The sequence below is a fragment of the Odocoileus virginianus genome, chromosome 4 (assembly GCF_023699985.2).
Source record: "Odocoileus virginianus isolate 20LAN1187 ecotype Illinois chromosome 4, Ovbor_1.2, whole genome shotgun sequence".
Taxonomy (NCBI): domain Eukaryota; kingdom Metazoa; phylum Chordata; class Mammalia; order Artiodactyla; family Cervidae; genus Odocoileus; species Odocoileus virginianus.
Genome location: NC_069677.1, coordinates 34,178,612 through 34,186,660, shown reverse-complemented (window position 1 = coordinate 34,186,660; position 8,049 = coordinate 34,178,612). Strand labels below are relative to the sequence as shown.

The following is an 8,049-nucleotide window of genomic DNA, read 5'->3' as shown; positions in this document are numbered from 1 at the left end:
AATCTCTTTATTTTCTGGGCTTTGGTTTTGTTTTCTTGCTTATTCTAGTTCAAGGGCTTCACACCATTTAAGATTTTATCTCTTTGTTTCACTTTAATAAAGGTTTAATGATAATGTTTGCTTCAGCCTGAAGGCTTAGCAAAACTGAAACAAAGAGAGTGAGATTCTTATCTTACTTGGGTTTTTCCCAATTGTGCAAAAATTAATCCCCTCAAATATTTTGTTTGTTGTTTCTACACTGACAAAGGCACCTACAAGCCTTTTACCCTGCAGGAGATCCCCTAGAAATATACAAATCTGTAGATATTCTTCTAGGAGAAGCTGATAGAGGGTTTTTTTGTTGTTGTTGTCGTCTTGTTTTTCTTTGTTGTTTTCTTTTTTCTCCTCTTTTTTCTTTTATTTCTATTTGAAAGCCTGGGTGATAGAGCAAGGTACCCATTTTCTTTTATCTGATAGAGAAAACTCTCCTCTAGCCTTTGGTGCCTACAGTAATTAGGGAGTAGAACTGCTTCTATTTGATCCTTTCACAACAGTTCTACTACTGTTTTCTTGTTTGTGTAAAACAACTTCTGATAGCACATCTGTTAATTTACCCTTGCTCTCATAAAAACTTCAACCCCAAAATCTTCTTCAAAGAGTTTGATCCTACTTACAGAGGCCTAGCTAAAATTCCTTCCATTCCCCAGTGTTAATTAAAACCACTTTTCCTCTAGGCAGTTCCACTGCACAAAAATAATGTAACAAAAGTAGATAGAAACACAGTGAAAGCAGGAACAAAGAGGAGGGAGAATGAAAGTGTGAGAAATGGTTACTTGTTTCGGAATCTTTAACTGTATGCTCATGGTGGGTGGATACTCATACATTAAGTTACTAGTTTGGTTCTTATTTTCAAGTTCCCTCCCCAAATTTTTATCCACATTCCTTTCTTCCAAAATTGACAGTACAGAGGGAACATCATAGAGCTATTAAAACTAAGCAGAATGCATCCATCTGGCATGCCTTTCAGGAATCCAGCCCACTATTTTTTTGCTATAGTTTGATGACTCAACCCCCTAAGATGCGGCACGGGAAGACTTTCCTCATTTTGCAGAGCTGCCAAATCTCATTCATTGGAGCAAAGCCTCCCCATTTGGGGCTCATTTTAAACAGTTGTTTATCTTTTAAAATATTTTTTTCAAATCTCCCTCAGCAGAGAGGGAGTGTATCATGATTTTCTAAATAGCTATAAACATGCTCCTCCTCCTATGAAGCGTCAGCTTTCTGGTCACCAAGCCTAGTTTCTTTTTTCTTCCCTCTTTCCCCTTTTTCTTCTCCCATCTCAGCTACCTCTGTTGGTCTCATCTGTTTCTTAGAGGTTCCAGTTTCTTTTCTTCCATTGAGACATTTGTCTCATTTATACTTCTTGAAAAATTTTTTTCTGTCTTCCTTTCAAAGCTGTTCATCTAAGATCTCTTTTCACTTATCCCCCCTTTTATTTTTAAAGCATAATAATTAAGCTTTAGTAAGTGCAAACTGCGAGCTCAACGTCAAATACCCTCCCAGTATTCTCTCTTGAGGGAGGTGCCCTCATTATCCTGCTTAACAGATGAAAGAAACAAAGGCGCGGACTGGAGGAACTTGCAGAATAAGGCCCTAAAGCTGGAAGGGACAAGGCTCAGCGTTCAACCCAGCTAGCTACTTGGCTCCGGAGGCAATGCACTTAAAAGAATTATCTTTAAAAAGCCTTATTAGAAACATTTTTGTAAAGGATGTGCAACTTATAACAGAATCTCATCTCTTTCCCACCATGGGACAAGTTTTCCAGTTCTGCCCATTAAAAAGAAACAAACAAAAAAAGCTTTCTCTTCTTGAGCCTGTCGCCATTTAACACCGCTACTCGAGGCCCCCTTCCCACTTCTCTCGGCAAACGTGTCTTTTATTATGACTCAGCCCAGCTCGCTGCTTGCCAAGCGGCTGACGCTCGCGGCGGAGGCGCCGGGGCCACCGCTCGGGGGCGAGGGCTCGAGCGCTCCTCCCGCTTTACGGCTGCTGAAAACCCGGCCCGCGCCCGGCAGCCGTACCGCAGACGAGTCCGCGCCCGCGCCGCTCAGGTAATCCGAGTCCTTCTGTTTCCAAAGTTTTGCCCCAAGCAGCTCGGCGCTCTGAGGCGGCGCGGCCTCGGCCCAGCCGTCCGGACCTTTCCCCCGCTCCCCTCCTGCCGGGACCGGCGCAGCTGAGGCGCGGGCCGCACTCCTGCGCGGGTCCCGGCGCGCCGATCGGGCTCAAGTCTCGGGCCAGAGGGGCGCTCGGGCGGCGGCTGGGTGAGAACGACTTGGAGGGGCGCCCGGCGGGGCACCTGGCTTTGGCCGGCCTCGGGCACACGCCTCGGAGCAGCCCCGGGCCCCGCCTCGAGGCCCCCGCCCACCTCCCGGAGCCCCGCAGCGCCGGATCACCCGTTTCTGACACGTTCACACACGCACGCACGCCCGGCCCCCGGGGCATCCTAGCGGGACGCAGGTAGAGACGGCGGCGCTGCGCAGCCTGCCTTAGGGACGGCTCGCCGGAGGGGTGGCGTTGAATACCGCTCCGGAGGACGCGCACCAGGGCTTGCTGGAGGAAGTTGAGAGAATGTTGATGCTTGAGCAGGTTTCCACCCTAGTGTCTGGTTCTTACACCACAGTACCCCCACGGTCTCATTCTTCTCTCCTCTTCATCCTGTAGTCTTTCTGTCTCTTCTTTTTTTGCATACTTAGTACTACTATTATTATTTTCTTCTTTATTGGGTAGCTCATCCTGTGGTGTTTTCTTTTGCCCCGCACTGTTAGAATAACAAGTACACATACAGTATCCTTTTCTTTTCCATTGTTCTTAGCAAGGCTTTGCTTACCGTGGCTTGTGCGTTTGAGGAGCAGAGTATTGGATCCTGGCTGGACTTGGACGTGTGATTTAAGTTATTGGGCTGTGTCCTATTGCCTCAGTTGGCCATGCAGAACAGAGGAGATGAGTTTGCTTGAAACTGACCCTTAGTAATCTAGATGATGGTGTTGCCTCTTTTGGTGGGCTACACCTTGACAAATAAGCAGTCACGTCAGGAGTTCCTGTGGTATTCACTCCAGTCAGTTCAACCCAGTAACAGTTCTTTGAAGGTCAATCATGGATAGCTGGTGACAGGTTAGGACCCTGTCCCCCAGAGATCACATATCCAGAAGAAGGGGCCATGGTGAGCACTACTGTAGGTTAGTGACAAAGTGAATGGGGAAGGAAGGGATTGATAAAAGGGTTGGGTTTTAAACTAGGCTTTGATGTTTGAGTTGGCTTTCCCCCATTTTATTTATTTTTCCCTCTAAGAATTTTTAATAGAAAGACGGGATCTTTCAACAATATTTTCACCTCAAACTACTCAGATTTTTCTTCTTTGCAATTGGCAGTAACTTCTGATCTCAGGACTTCTGAGGAATGGAGAAGTAATTCCTCTTCACAAGGGTGATCTAAACTCCTGGTACCATACAAAGAGTTTTATAGACTACTATAGGACTAACAAGAGTGAAATGATAAAATTATAGCTTACGAAAAGCAGCATCAGATTCACATAGAGAGCACAATATTTGTTTATTCATTTAATCAACAAATGTTTATTATATGCCCAGCATTGTTTTTGGCACTGGAATAAAGTACGGTTTTCTTGGAATCTACATTCTTGTGGAGGGACACATTATGTGTAATACATAGAAAAATATGATAATATATAGAAATTCCTTGGAGATACTGCAGGTTTAATTCCAGACCATCACAATGAAGAGAATATTGCAATGAAGGAAATCACAGTATTTTTGTTTTCCAGTGCATATAAAAGTTATGTAATGCTATACAGTAGTCTAATAAGTGTGCAGTAGCATTATATCTTTTAAAAGTATGTACTTTAATTAAAAAATGCTCTGTTGCTAAAAAAATGCTAGACATCATCTGATAATTCAGGGTACTTCAAATCTTCAGTTTTTAAAAAATGCACTCCCTGGGAAGTGCAATAAGGGAGGGACAGTAAAATGAGGTATACCTATACAAAGTGCTTTGGAAAACCTAAGGCAAGGGAAGGTGTGGGCATGTGTGTTTAGCAGTTTAAAATAGCATTTAAAATAGCCTAAGGGAAAGCCCCTGGAGTAAGTGACATTTCAGTAGAACTTGAAGCAGATGAGGGAGTGAGCCATGTGATATTTGGGGCATGAGTTTTTCAGGCATAGAGAGTAAAAAATGCAGAGGCCCGGCATCTTGGTGTGTTCAGGTCTCAGCAAAGAAGCCAGCAAGGTGGAGTGGCATAGAGAAAGGAGGCCAGTAGGATATGTGGTCTTAAAGGAGTTTGAGGCTAGGTAGTGCTAATTAACTATTATAATGGCTTCGTCTTTTCCTTGAAGTGGTATGGGAAGCCTTTGGAGTGTTTTGATCACTACTAAGAGAACTGTTTAATTCCGTTACTTTTGCTATTGTGTTGAGAACAGATTAAAGGAAAACAAGTGCAGAAGTTAGGATACCAGTTGGGTGATTATGATAATCCATGTGATGGAGATGGTGGCTTAGACTAGGGTGGTATGAAAAGTGATGGTGAAAAGTTCATATTCTAGATGTACTTTGATAGTATATTACACAGGATTTGCTGACAGGTTAGATATGGAGTGTGCCAGCAAAAGAAATTAGGGAGAACTTAATCACCCAAGTAGCCAAAAATGTAGAACTTCCATTTACTGAGATGGGGAAGATAGCAGGAAAAAGACATGATGGTGAAGATAAATCATTTGGAATTGGACTTGTTAAGGGTTAGATGCATTTTAAATATCCAAGTGGAGATGTCAAGCATGCACTCTGAAGAATACTGGAGTGGGTAGCCATTCCCTTCTCCAGGATGTCTTCCCAACCCAGGAATTGAACTTGGGTTTCCCACCTTGTGGGCAGATTTCTTAGTGTCTGAAGCACCAGGGAAGCCCTGAGAACAGGCTAACAATATGCATTTAGGATTCTTCAGCATCCTACATCCAATCCTAAATCCTAAACCCAACAATTTAGGATTGTTTATTATACAACTGATTTTAAAAGCAAAGAGATAGAGTAAATTCATCAAAAATATATGAGATTAGAAAACTGTAAAGGACCAGGGACTGAGTCTTGGGGGCCTCCAACATTGGGAGATGAGGAGCTACCAGCAGAAGAGTCTGAAAAAGAGCTCCATGCTAGGTAAGAGGAGGAGCAGGAGAGTATCGGATCATGGAGAGTCTTTGGAAGACAAATCAAGGAAGCATTTGAAGAAGTAGGGGGATTGTCAAAGATGAGGATTGAGAATTGATTTAGCAAAGGAAATCATGACCTTGATGATACCAGTTTCCATGGAGTGATAGGTGGTGAGGCTTGTTTAGAATGTTTGACAAAGGAGTAGAAGAAAAGTTAAAGAGAGTGATGGTATATATCCCTTGAAGATTTTTATTGAAAAGGAAGGGAGAGAAATGGATCATTAGTTGGAGGGTTATGTGATATAAAGAGTTTTAAAGATGTACAGAACAATAGTGTTAATATATTGTTATGCTTAGGAGAAGTAGCCAATAAAGATGGAAAATTGTTGATGCAGAAGAGAGAGAGGGGAGCAGTATTGCTGAGTATGTTTGAGAGGCTGGAATAGGAGAGCTTATCTGTTTCTAGGATTATGGGCTATTTACCTATAGTGATAAGAGAGAAGGAAGGGACTTCCAGGGGGCACAGTAGTAAAGAATCGGCCTGCCAGTGCAGGAGGTGCAAGAGACATGAGTGTGATCTCTGGGTCAGGAAGATCCCCTGGAGTAGGAAATGGCATCCTGCTCCAGTATTCTTGCCTGGAAAATTCCATAGACAGAAGAACCTGGTGGGGTTTAGTCCATGGGGTTGCAGAGAGCTGGACACCACTGAGCACACACACAGAGAAGGAAAACTGTGTGGACACATGCAGTGTGTGTGTGTGTGTGGTGGGGGGTAGATTTTCTTGTTGGATTCCTTTTCTTCTCATTGTGACGAGTAGCAGACAGTGCATGAGAAGTTTGTAGGAAACATTATCTGTTTTTCTCATTTGGTCAGGGAAATGACCAAGTTTTTGATGAGAAAATATTTTGAGATTCTAAGAATTTCTCAAAGCAAAGAACTTTGTTGTGTTTTGTTGAAGAAAGAAAAGGGAGAATTTCTACCTTGAGTTCTGCTTGGGAGAAGCCTTGGAAAGGAAGTTGAGGTTATAAAATAGTAGAGGCGAAGGAGGAAATAAGCAAGATTATATTATGAAATCTGAGGAAGACTATGATGAGAGTAAAAATACTGAATCTTAACCTCCAGTGCTGCTAGCTAACTGCAGTAATGTTCTAAGAATATTACTATCATATTAAACAGATAGTTTACTTTTTAAGTACAGAGTGTGATCTAATAGAGAACAATGTTGCTGGGGATTAATCACCTTATGGAGAGGTGGTATTAGACTTACAAAGAGATGTTTGCTAGGAATAGATTTCAGTTGAGTTTTGAAAATGACTGGATTGGCAACATATTGAATGTAAGGAAAGAGCATTTTGATAGCATTACTTATGGATGAGTGATTGGACAAGATGGAGAGAATTTTGCAGTTAGAAATAGAACCTTGTTTGAGATGGCTTTCCTTCAGTTATTTAGGGATTATTTATTTATTAAAGCATAATTATAAAATAGGGTATTGTGTGAAGTCTTGGCAAAAGATAGTGATACCGAGATGTAAATGACATGATCCCTGCCTTCAAATTAAAATTTCTAGTGAGGAAGAAAAGAATGTATACAAATATTTGGAGAGAAGTGATAAATGCCATATGAAGAGAACTGAGTGCATTGAGTTTTTAAAAAATTCACTGTGGAAATTATTGGACACTCAAAATTAGAATAGAATAATGAACTCCAGTGTACTCATAAGTTTTCAAAATCTGTCCATTTTCTGCCAATCTTGTATGTTGTGTGAGAGTAAGCTTCTGTTTGTAGATTGGGATGGAGCGATTTCTCGGAGGTTCTCTCACATGGATAGGTAGAAAAAACACTTACCTGAGTAAACTGTAGAGTTCTTGCTTCTAGTTCTATTCCTGCCAGTGGCTTGCTAAACTGATTTTCTGTTGCTCAGTTGACCTGTCTGCTTTTCACTTTCTCAGTAGAGTGTGGCTGTTATTCTGCATCAGGAGGCTGCAAACACTGGCCCTTGAGTCAAATCCAGCCTTCTCCCTGTTTTCGTGAATAGTAAAGTCTTATTGGAACACAACTACATCCATCCGTTTTTTTGTCTGTGCCTGCATTTGTCATAGGTTATGAAGTTTTGTGGTTGAGGCAGAGATGATGGTATGACTAAAGAAGCCTAAAATATTTACTTTGTGGGCCTTTAGAAAATGCTTGCTGATTCCTGTTCTACATGATCTCTGATACTACTTTAGCTCCAGTATGTTACTCTACTAGCTGAGTAAAAATTAGTAATAATAGCTATTACTTTTTTTTAGCATTTACTAAGAGCCAGCACTGTTGTTTGGTTTGTATTTACTCATTTAATCATCACCAAAACCCTATGAGGTGGGTTGTGTCATTTCTACAAATGAAACTAAGGCCTCAGGTGGGTAGGTTCAGTTGCCCAAGGTTACATAGTGGTTTATAGTGGGGCCAAGCAGTCCTGTTACAGCATCCATATCCTTAATTATAATGCTGCATTTCTTTTAGACACATAGAAAAATATATGTGAAAAATTTTAGCCCATTAGAGAATGAAAATAAATCAGTGATTTGCACTTAGGTAAAATTCTGTATTACGATTATAGATGTAAAGGCTTTAAGACACTTACTAATCCTGAATGGATGTTAGGGATGAATGGTGTGTGAAATTCAAATATGCCTGGTTAGAAAATTCTAGTACATCATCATTTTCTCATGAAGCCTTAGCAGATTTCTGAAAGCAGAACACTTTCCTTAAAAAGCAAGTAAATATAAAATGATATACCAACAGGAGCCTGTAATTGTTTCTTCTGACAATATTTACCAGTTTTCAGGAGTCCATGCTTTTAGTATATGA

General features: G+C 41.4%; 1 protein-coding gene across 2 annotated transcripts in view; it reads left to right on the top strand.

Annotated features, from left to right (window-relative positions):
• The first annotated feature begins 1,989 nt into the window (after positions 1 to 1,989).
• NAALADL2 (N-acetylated alpha-linked acidic dipeptidase like 2) overlaps positions 1,990 to 8,049 on the top strand; it is a 1,503,552-nt gene continuing 1,497,492 nt past the window's right edge. For both annotated transcript variants that reach the window (XM_070466387.1, XM_070466388.1), the window contains exon 1: positions 1,990 to 2,090. The gene's annotated coding sequence lies outside the window, so the exon portion shown is untranslated. The remainder of the gene's footprint in view (positions 2,091 to 8,049) is intronic.